This window comes from Gymnoscopelus microlampas, assembly GCF_963454915.1.
Source record: "Gymnoscopelus microlampas genome assembly, chromosome: 1".
In the NCBI taxonomy this organism is placed as follows: Eukaryota; Metazoa; Chordata; class Actinopteri; order Myctophiformes; family Myctophidae; genus Gymnoscopelus; species Gymnoscopelus microlampas.
The window spans coordinates 15930158-15942491 of NC_139962.1; the positions used below are offsets into that span (position 1 = coordinate 15930158).

The 12334-nt window shown below is 42.9% G+C and overlaps 1 protein-coding gene across 4 annotated transcripts in view; it reads left to right on the forward strand.

Moving 5' to 3' along the window:
- The window catches only part of pde8a (phosphodiesterase 8A), a 64573-nt gene that overhangs the window by 15504 nt on the left and 36735 nt on the right, over positions 1 to 12334 (forward strand). Inside the window, exon 1 of one of the 4 annotated variants that reach the window (XM_084057313.1) lies at positions 11606 to 11650. The exons of the other annotated variants lie outside the window; for them this stretch is intronic. The gene's annotated coding sequence lies outside the window, so the exon portion shown is untranslated. Of the gene's footprint in view, positions 1 to 11605; positions 11651 to 12334 lie in introns of those variants that run through there. 4 annotated transcript variants of the gene reach the window in all.

Sequence of the window (12334 nt, forward strand, 5' to 3'; positions counted from 1 at the left end):
TGCTTAATTTATCAGTCATGGTACGATGGTGTCGCCCTCTGAAAATAGCCGATCTACAAGCTCACAGCGCGTCTCATCGCAATGTGTTGTGAGCTTGTAGATCGGCTATTTTCGGTGCGCAACGCCGCACGTTGGATGAAGTACAAATCAGGCTTTAGGATTGTCATGGTATTAGGGGGATTTAAGGGTAATCTGGATGAGGACAGAAATACCTTGAAGGTGAACAGTGAAGAAAGTGGCCACACTCCTCGCAGATCTATTTAATCATCACTCATCCATTTAATGTAATTATTCATTTCAACATGTAGGCAAAACCACTGAGAAATGATCTCCATATGTCCCTAAATGTGATACATTTTGGCCTTTTAGGGTGTTATAAATGTGGCTTTGTTGCCATCGAGGGTTTTTGCATGTGTTGCAGGAAGAGATTGTAAATTTGTTGCTATTAATAACATCAGAGTTGGACAGATATATCTGGAATATGGTGGCTTGTGTTATGCCTCTGTTGGCTCAGTGGGCTGTGAGTTTCATGTGTGCATATCTCTCTCTCTCTCTCTCTATACAGTTTCTCTCTCTCTCTGTGTGTCTCTATACAGTACAGTATCTCTCTCTTGCTATCTCTCTCTCTCCGTCTTTCTCTCTCTCTCTCTCTCTCTCTCTATACAGTTTCTCTTTCTCTCTCTGTGTCTCTATACAGTACAGTATCTCTCTCTTGCTATCTTTCTCTCTCTCCGTCTTTCTCCGGACCCCCTAGTTGAGAGAGAGATGAAGCAGAGACCCCCCCTATATTGTATAAAATTGTGTTACAGATTAAAGTTTTTTTTTTACTTGGTCTGCAATTTTTTCCCTCTACGCCTCTTTGCCAAAAATAGCCGATCTACAAGCTCGAGCTTGTAGATCGGCTATTTTTGGCTAATGTTCCCCTCAGTAAAGGAATTCTGGTTCAAGTGGTTAATGTAAAAAAAACTAAATCCTATCACACAAAGATTTGGCAGACCCCCTATAGTAGCTCTGAGGACCCCCTAGGGGTCCCGGACCCCCTGTTGAAGACCCCTGCAGTACAGTATCTCTCTCTCTCGCTCTCTCATCCCTGTTGACATGTATGGACTCTGATCTCTTTTCCCGGTCTCTAACCCTCATCACATGGTCTGTCGGCAGGAAATGCATCACAGCAAGGCCTCAGTTACTCTCCTTGGCACAGTGATGCACAGATCACACACACACACACACACACACACACACACACACACACACACACACACACACACACACACACACACACACACACACACACACACACACACACACACACACATACACAGCAGTACACATATGTGCTGTATATATGCATGCAAATATATGCTCACAGCAGTACAGACGACGGAGAATGCAGGCCCGTCTAGGCAACGTTGCTAGCTTGTATCTCTCTCTCTCTCTCTCTCTCTCTCTCTCTCTCTCTCACACACACACACACACACACACGTACTGTACATACAGTAAACACGTACGTAAATGTGTTGTAAAGCGTATGCACATCTCTGTTCTTCCATTCAAAGAACACAAGCACACATTATTCTGAAACTGTTCAGAATCAGTTTAACCACTTTAACCATATTTTATACTTTGGCTATTTTTGAATAGCTCACAACACTTTCCTAAAAATCTTGAAAGTGTGACAAATTTGGAAGAATTTACAATTGTTTTGAACACGAATGTTCTCGTAACCCCCTTACGAGAACAGTTCCGTGGCCAAGTGCATTTTGGGGGTCCTTGATATGATACAGTATATGTTTGAGAACCACTGACATAATGAAGTAGGATGCTTCCGTTCTATCATCTTGGCTGTGGTGTACGGCTGTGGTTTTATTATTTATATATATATCATATTTTTAGGTGCATGTCTGTACGTTCACATGCTTGTGAACTGATGAGTCATGACATGCGATCATACATCCCCCATTGCTCAATAAGCTTTCAGTACTCTTGCAAATGATAGTTGCTAATGCTAGTTAGGCCTGTCACATTATTTCATAATCGTCTGATCATAATTATTTCAAATAATCACAAATATTGTGCATAATTGTCATAATTGTTTCCATGTTGAAAAATGTCCATTATGCATAAAAAAAAGCTCACAACGCTATTTCCACTATTTTTAAACTATTTTGAAAGTGTAACATTATTAAATACAGTATGTGTATCAGTCATTACTTTGTATATTTAAGTTATCTGTCATATCTGCCCTTTTATGTGCAAGTTTTGTTTACGAAGCCTAAAAGCTAAACAGAAATGTAATTTTCCAATGTTCAATGCCTAAAGCACAATTAAATCATTAAATCGCAGTTATCTGTGTGACAATGAATCGTCAAGTAAAATGTCATGATCGTGACAGCCCGTGACAGCCCTAAATATAGTTTCCAGATTTTCTGTCACAGTCATTCTTCAAAACGAATTTCTGTTACGCCAGTGAGAAATGGGACAGGTCACCAAGGATGAAGTAACTACTGTAGTCGTTTTGTGTTAACTATGTATTTTTAAACCTCTTGACGTCATTCATGGGCATTAGGGACTAAATTCCAGGACAAGGATGAATTGTCTCTCCTGTGTAAGCTGGTGTCTTCTGCCACCATGCGTATGTGCACATGCCAGAAGTCTTGTGCTATTGGGGTGAGGCAAAAGACATATCACTGCAGACAAAATGAAGTGTGTGTGTGTGTGTGTGTGTGTGTGTGTGTGTGTGTGTGTGTGTGTGTGTGTGTGTGTGTGTGTGTGTGTGTGTGTGTGTGTGTGTGTGTGTGTGTGTGTGTGTGTGTGTGTGTGTGTGTGTGTGTGTGTGTGTGTGTGTGTGTGTGTGTGTGTGTGTGTGTGTGTGTGTGTGTGTGTGTAACATAAAAACCAAGCCATTCTTTTAGGGAGTATGATAAGAAAATGCTGTGTCTATGAAACATGGTTAACATTGCCTGCTTACATGCTGCCTTCCTTCCAAGGCCGTAGAAGTGCTTTAACAGGGAGGCAGACCGGTTGTTCTAAGTTCCTCACAGAGACCGATTGCTGCATTGTTTTTGAAGCAGTGGTTCTCAAACTTTGCCATGTGAAGGACCCCCACATTCATATGTATTCGGCCGCGGACCTGCCCTGCCTGAAAATATTTTGGCAACCTTGGGCAACTCTTGTAATTTGCGTAATCCAAGATGGCCACTGAATCTCATGGCTTAAATAGTAGTAGAATGAACCTAGTTCATTTAGGGTATTCCTATATGTAGAGTACATTCCTTATATATATTCGTCTTATCATCTGCATTATTGATAGATTATCTGAGAGAAGGGATTGATTTCTTGGAGATCCTGATCTCCAACAGTGGTTTCCTCGAAGGTGATTATTGTTTCTTGGAACGGATTAGATTTGAGCATGTCGACCTGCATCATCTGCTTCTATCCAATCATCCATAGATCGACCTCTGTCTGCTTTCCTATTTTAGTACGTATGAGTCGTGAGACGTATGAGTGTAGAATTGCTAAAGGAATAAACTAAAGAGTCAACACTTACTTCCAGCTGTAGCAGATGCAGTAGTGTCTCTACTACGACTGAGGTCTGAAAAGTTCCATTATATAATGTAACTATATTTTCTTTCTTTTGTAAGATTGTCTCCTCCTGGATCCAAGACAAAGACTGTACCGTAGTTACACTCACAAACTAAATACTTTCTTACTCACACACTTTAGTAAATAAACCAAAATAACTGATGTACAAAATGAAGCTCGTCTGACTGAATTAAATCATATGGTTGTCACTCACGTTCATGATAAACCAAAATATAAAAATGTCACCTCAAAGCATTTCCCAAAATACAGAAACTTTGTTAACAAACTCCCAGACAAACATTCACATTTTATATAAAATATCAAAACATTCATATAACATAATAACAGCTATCTTACAGGCAGTTATATGGCACAGGCACATTATGAATGGAAGGCAAATATAAAGCCAGAGGAGAGCAATCTTTCTTGTCTGTAAGACATTCTGAAGTATCATGTAGTATTTCCTTTAAATATATCAAAGTTTAGTGAATACAACTATAATATGAAATTACTTTGACCAACTTTCTATTATAATACTATTGTATTTCTCTCACTTCCTTTCTGATGTGTAACTTAACACTTTCCCCAGATTCTGCAAGGAATCAAGCTCCAAAACGCAAAAGAGAATATAAAAGCAAAGCATAATATAATGCTGTCAAATCTGTCATCCAAAATAGATTCCCTGTGGTATATTCATGAGAAAACCCTTCACATATTTATATATCTATATCTATATCTATATCTATATATATTTCAGTCATTTTTGGGCGGTGCAACCGCCCCTATATGTGAGGTTTGGACGTCGACATTCGCTGCACTGTGATTGGCCACCATTGTACCCCCCTAACCCTACACATTCAATGCAAATCACTGGCCACCATTGTACCCCCCTAACCCTGCACCGTGATTGGCCACCATTGTACCCCCCTAACCCCTACACATTCAATGCAAATCTATTGGCTGACTCTATTCAGGACTGTGATTGGCTAGTGAAACACATGACACATGTGCATATCCCTATAAATAGGACTATGCACTTAAAAAAAACACATTTATGTTTTTTTTAAAAGTGAATCACCCATTGTGGACCAACCATTGTTTATTTATTGTTTATTGTTAATAAATAGCACCACACACTTCAGAAATATTACTTTTCTTTAAGTGAACTTCCATCACTGTGATGACCACTGTGACCACACCGCCCACTTCACACTGGGTGTGATTTTTTTATAAGATTAAAGAGTATTAGGTCATAATAGCAATATATGTTCTCTTGCTTAAATTGAAAATGTATGTTCAGAAGCATCTTCCATAAAACCCCAATGGTCTCGGATATTTCAAAGGATAAAGCCTCAATCTGAAATTTCTCCAACTGCTTGGCTGTATAACATCAACAATAACATATAGAATGATAATACCTAAACATAATTCCACATATTGTGCTAATTGTTTAGGAAACACGGCACTAGTGTGGAGGACTCCTTTCACACTGTTTCACAAATCACAGATTGGGACGGCGTAACACACATTTTCTGTCATGAGATTTGTGCGTCCTCCTGGCCCTCGCCCTCCTGATTGGCACCCACCAAAGCCTCAAAAGCCTCCTCGGTATCCTCCATGGCCACATCGCTCCTCATCTGTAGCGTGAACATCTCATCTGCTCATGTGCGTATTGCATCAACCACCTTCACCAGAGTCAGTTATGGCAGTGGTTCTCAAACTTTTTCATGTCAAGGACCCCCTAATTGACACTTATTACCCCGCGGACCCCTATTTGAAAAGATAAGCCAGGGACCCCAATAAGAGAAGGTTTTTACGGCTCTCTAGCAGTGATTCTCAACCATTTTAATTTCAAGGACCCCCCAGTTTGACATGCATTAGGCTACGGACCCCCATTTAATGGCCTCTGGGACCCCAATTCACATTGTAAAACCAATCTTAATGTAACTCTGAGAGTGTATGAATCGGGTCCATTTGGTTCCATTTGTACACTCTCAGAGTTACAGACCCACAGGGGTCCATTTGGTTCCTGTCCATCATTTAGCTGGGGACCCCCTGGAACCCCCTCAAGTACCCCTGGGGGTCCCCGGACCCCACTTTGAGAACCAATGAATTATGGTACCTCAGTGATTACTCTGTGCCCTAAATTGATACTGGACAATTAGATTCAATTAGATTTTAGATCTTGCCTTTGCCATACGGATAATATGAAGTTGTCGCACAGGACCGTCCCATCCCAATGCTCCATCTCTACTTTGCACTGTAGGTCCACCCGATACACCCCAATACACCAACAGGGCAACTCCTGAGCATGTGAAGTTGTCTAGTGTCTACCCACTGTCAGCCAGTAGGATGGAGATGAGCAGTGTCCAGGGACTGCTCAACTGTCTTCGGCCCAGTTGGCAGAAACCACTTCCAAGAGTGCTGCTGATGCACCCTAAAAGGCTTTCACTCAGGACACCATTGAAGTTGCCTGTCAGCCCCCATATGCTGCAACCACATGCATGATTTGATTTGATTTGATTTCTCTTTATTTAAGTGTCATGCTTCCAAGGAAGCCCAGCCCATATGGACTTACAGGACACTTTTACATTTCATTTGACATAGACAATGAACCGACATGACAATTCACAAACAATGATCAAAACGAATAACCAACTAAAACACCCAAGCTTCATACATGGCAGATTACATAATTGCATGCATAATTGCATGCATTTCCAGTGCTGATCCCTGCATCAGTTTTGCGATGCAGCGGAGGAATGACTATAATATGCATCCCACTGGGATGCACCATTACATTATAGAGCTGCACTGGCTGAGACTCAGATTCTATACACATGAAAATATATTTTTGGGCTCTGCCAGGTCAGGTAGGTTATTGTGGGCCAGCAATGTTCGGAATTCGCCAATCAGGATGGAATAGGAAAAATCGAACAGATCCGTCTTGATCACATGACACATAGAGATGATGTGTACCGATTTGTGTGATGTGTGGACAAAATCTGTAGGAGCAATATTGTTTTGAAAAAGTTGGCCTCCTGGTGGCGCTATAATAGGGCAATGTGAAAAGGGTGGCATTTGTTCCTCAACGTAATGGGAATGTGCATGCAAAGTTTCACTGCAATTGGAGTCGGGCGCTGCGTTCATGATTTGAGGCTTTTTGTTCAAAACGGGCCACTCCTGCCATCTTTAGGTGCCAATCTTAGCCAATCAGGATGAAATATGAAAATCGGACAGATCCGTCTTGATCAAATGACTATAAAGATATGTGTACCGATTTGCGTGATATTTTTTATTAATATCTGGAGAACTATCAAAAGAATGTGTTTCACATAAGTCGGCCAACTGGTGGCGCCATAAAAGGCAATGTGAAAAAGGCAGGGCAGACGTTTTTCCTTGGTCTCTAGGGAGTGTATACAAAGTTTTACGCAGATACAGTGGCATTTCTTCATCAGCCTAGTGGGAATGTGCGTGCAAAATTTCACGGAAATCGCATGCTGTGTTCATGAACAAAACATAAGAATGCCAGCACTCAAGGAAGTGTCCTTCAGGTACTTTTCATTTAGGTAGAAATGTACATAAAAAGTAGGCGTACATGAAGGACACTTACGTTAGTGCTGGCATTCTTCTGCTTTTATTGAGCTATCAAAACAGGCCTTGCTGTCACTTCAAGTCGGTAACATTAATCCCATGTATTTGAGTGCTATCAGCTTGTTATCATGCCAATATGTTTTAGTTTGCAAAAATACAGGAGTAAATCTAAATGTACGCTGTTGAAAATGTCAGTGTAAAAATCCTTTTTTTTTTGGTTCTGTAATTGACTACCTATCCTAAATTTATATAAAAATTGGCTTAAGGGAGGACTGGCCGGAGGATGGGCCGGACCTCTGAAGTCATTCTGACTCTGAAGAAGGCTGGATATCCGAAACGTTTGTTCATTTTAGAGACATAATAATAAAGTAAGTAAGTCATAATAAAAAAATCACACCATGTGTGAAGGTTGCGGCGCCTTTGATACATTTTGTCATCGATATGTGTTTATAATGTGTTTATAGCCATGTGTCACGTGAAGCTTGACCAATCACTTTGGTGACGGGTTTGACCAATCACTTTGTTGACGGGTCTGACCAATCAGAACGTTGACGGGTCTGACCAATCAGAACGTTGACGGGTCTGACCAATCAGAACGCTGACGGGTCTGACCAATCAGAACGTTGACGGTGAACACAGACAAAGTCAGGTATAGAGCAGGATCCGCTCTATACCTAAAGGTATAGAGCGGCTAGCGCCGCTAAAAAGTCAACTCACAAGTGCGACCCATTACTTTTATAAATGTTGTCATTCTGACAAACCACGGCCACATCAAACAAACCACGGCCACATCACTGTGACAACATAAACAAACCACAGCCAGTCGGCCACGTCACTATGACAACCTAACCATAAACAAACCACGAGTCAGCTCCATATTTGGGCACAAAAGGGGGCATGCCCATATATGGGAATATAAGGATGACATCAAGAATCTCCATATATGGGCATAAAAGGGTTATGGACCGACAGCTACAGAGATCTCCTTATATGGGCATAAAAGGGACACAGGTAGACAGACAGAAACAGACATCCCCATATATGGGCACAAACGAGACACAGACAGATGGGTACAACGGGTACTCTGACAAAGCCCCGACACTATGACTCAGACATGTTGGTCGGATCGGTAGTGCCACGTAGGTGTGAGGGCCGCGTAGCGACTCGAACTCTAGATGTGAGGGCCAAACCTCTAGTAAGCTATACAAAATACAAAAGGTTGTCTCATGTAGTGGCCCACGATATAGGCTATCAGTTGGACTTAAGACTTTAGATGAGTCATTGCACTAAGATGCTGGGCTTTCCTTTTTGTGTGTTCCACCAGAACTCGAGAGCAATAGCATCAACTAGAAAGAGAGCAAGGATGTTCAGGGATGATGAGTTTTCCCGAGCGAGAGTTTTCCTCTGTTGTGCCAGTGACTCACCTACAGCCGTCTGCTTATGCTAATTGTGGGCTTGGTTACTGTGAATAAGAAATGTGGATGGAGCCAGAATACGCACACACGCACGCACGCAAGCACGAACACACACACACACACACACACACACACACACACACACACACACACACACACACACACACACACACACACACACACACACACACACACACACACATATATACATACACACACACACACACACACACACACACACACACACACACACACACACACACACACACACACACACACACACACACACACACACACACACACACACACACACACACACACACACACACACACACACACACACACACACACACACACACACACACCAAACTGCTAGCCTTCGAAACGATTGACTTGCTGTTATATTGGGGTGGGGTAACTGAAACACTGCTTGTAGACATTAATAAATTGAATATGAAAATGAATAACAGATGAGTTTGTATGCCACGATTTAGCTGCCAAACCATCTTGTCACTATATGTGTAACTGAGGCTATATTGTAACAACAGTCTAGTGACAGGGCCATTGATTGATCAGTGAGTGACCTGGTTGATTGATTCAGCACATTTCTAAGTGGCTCCACATCAAAATGAAATGATTCTCTTTGAGGTAACTCACGTGGACAGCGAGAGCCGCTATCTGACTGCCTCAGCATGTGGTGAGGTTGACATGTCATGTCACTCAGTGCCATTTAGCTGAGCTCTCTCTCTGTGTGTGTGTGTGTGTGTGTGTGTGTGTGTGTGTGTGTGTGTGTGTGTCTATCCATCCATCCGTCCGTCTGTCTGGTACATAGTGTGCGTTCCACACCTGTGGCTGAGACTGATCACTCTAATCAGCCCTAATGAAGAACATTGATTCATCTCTATTTGCTCCACACTGTTTGAAGACAGTAGTACAGCAGCATACAGACAAGCGCTGGAACACACACACGCACACACACACACACACACACACGCACACACACATGTACACACGCACCTACAACATGATGCAATACAGTAGATGAAATACCGGTTGTTTTACTTCAATATGCACAATCACTTTTTGCTCTGCATTTGAATTGACACTTGTCTATATTTAAAATAAGCAACGGAAGGAAAAACAAAGCTAGAGACTAGAGAGGGAATTGAACCGAGCGCGCTTGCGGGGGACGGGGCTCTGTCAAAGGGAGGGACCCTGTGGGTTGCTGCTAACGGGGCGGCCATGTGCTTCTTTCCTAAGAAGCACTAGCAAGGGCAGACGTCCCAAGATTCCCTGCATCCTGGTCCCAGCTCTGGGGTGGAGGAAGCTGTTTACTCTTTCTATCTCTCACTGCTGACGTCTGCGCACCGAACAATGTCATCCAATTTCCTGTTTTTCACTTTAGTGGAAAGCCTGTGTGTGTGTGTGTGTGTGTGTGTGTGTGTGTGTGTGTGTGTGTGTGTGTGTGTGTGTGTGTGTGTGTGTGTGTGTGTGTGTGTGTGTGTGTGTGTGTGTGTGTGTGTGTGTGTGTGTGTGTGTGTGTGTGTGTGTGTGTGTGTGTGTGTGTGTGTGTGTGTGTGTGTGTGAGAGAGACGGGCAAGAGAGAGAGAGAGGGACTGGAGGAGATCCATAGGGCCGGATGTACAGAGAGCAGGATATGGGGTCAGAAGCAGCTCTGCTATGTAAATACATTAGGTGTATAGAGTGGGAACAGCGGCCTGTACGCTGGCCTGATTGCAGCCCTGGGAGGACTGTTAGATGCATGCAGTGACTGATCACACTCTGCAAGGAGGAATTCTGTGCTGTCATAGTAGCAGGCCGTACGATCATCTGGAACAATGCGGTTTGAAACCCTGTCAGTTCGTCTGAAAGCGTGAGGTTAATGTGCTAAAAGAGCATTAACCGTTTTATTCGCCTTTTTATTCCGCTCATGCATTTCTGCACAGCGGCACATTTTCTACTCGGTGCACGTTCGCGCGCACAATTGCAATGGCCAAAATCTATTACGTTAACCCATTCAATCCGGGGACCCATATGTGTCATTTTAGATTTCTTTGGCTATTCAAAGATCGTAAAAATGTGTGCAAATATTTGAATATATCGTTGCTGTCCGGCAGGAACCAGCTAACTCCATTTTTCCACTTTTGCATTTTTCTCCCATAAATCAGTGCTATTGAACACCCGTTACGTCTGTGTGTTGGTAAAAACAAATAGTGAACCAATGAAAAGTATTAAAAAGTGCTTCTGACAAAAGCAGCTAACTCCATTGGATCCTCAAACTTTCTGCTAAACCAGCTACTGTAACTCCACCAAAGGGGGGTGGAGTTAGCTGGTTTAGCAGACTCCAGGCTCCACCCTCTTTTGACCTCCAACCTCATTGTGAGCTTGGAGGTCCATTCAGCTGTTCTTATCAATGATGAACAAAACCTCCTAACTCCTAACATTTTTGTTAATTTTTGTTTAGTTTTTTTCATTTCCTGAAAAATGAACATTTTGGAGTTAGCTGGTTCCTGCCGGACAGCAGAGATATATTTTTGAAAGCGAACATTGGTAACTCAAATCTTTGATTTTGGGGGTCCCTGGAACTAAATAGTTTACAAATGTTTAAAATATATATATTTAAAGATTTGCACACATTTTCACGATTTTTCAAAAATTGCAGATCTAAAGCTGAGTGCCGCGCTATGAGCTTGCACATCTGCTCTTTTTGAACAGCCAGAGAAATTTTAAAATGACACAAACGATGCTTTCCCGGTCTTAAAGGGTTAATAATAATCGCAGACTTCCATGCAGTGTGTGGCACAAAAGTACATCTGCCCTGACCGAGCCCAACTCAACAACGGACCTGTCAACTGTGATCACTTGCAAAAGTGTGTGAGCATATGTTCTCCCGGTGTGACTGGTATGGCAGAGAGGAGGGCGGGGACATGGATTACGTAGGCACACACGCACCATGTCCATACTGGCTGCCCGCCTGTCCTGCATGCTCACTCACTTCCCCCGCTTTGTTTGCCCCTGGGTAGGTGCCAGCATGATGTTTGCGGGATGCAAATGCCTGGGTGAGTGATTCATTGCTGTGTGTGTGTGTGTGTGTGTGTGCGTGTGTGTGTGTGTGTGTGTGTGTGTGTGTGTGTGTGTGTGTGTGCGTACGTGTGTGTGTACGTGTGTGTACACTGTACTAGAGGAGTATGCTTGGCCGAGGAGGCTGGCAGACTGGCTTGGCTCTGTGTGTGGGGCACAGGCAGGCTATTCCAGTTACACAACCTCAGCTGCATTTGCATTGGTTGTGTCAGTGTCAATTAGAGGGGACTGAAGCCTGATTTCGACTTCATCGTACCACGCTGTCACACGCCAAGAAATAGCCGCGCCACGCACCGCCGTACGACGGAATCTAAATGAAGCACGGGTCTCCCTGGGCTGAGACGGAGCACTGTGTTCTGCTCTGCTAGGCCTCAGCTAGCTTAAGGCCCTGTAGCTAAACTCCATAGTACATCAAAGCCCTGACCTCTACCACTTCTCCAGCAAATGCTGTCACAAGTGTGTGTGTGTGTGTGTGTGTGTGTGTGTGCGCGTGCGCATTCCATCTGGGACATTTAGCTGGATGTTTGGCAGTATTCTATAGGAGAAAGAACATTTCGTTTCAGTTCCACCACACGCAAAAAAAAAACTATTTTGTTAAATCAGTCAATGAAAGTTGATAAAGGCACATTTTCTGTTCAGACACACATCATTTCTGACTACAC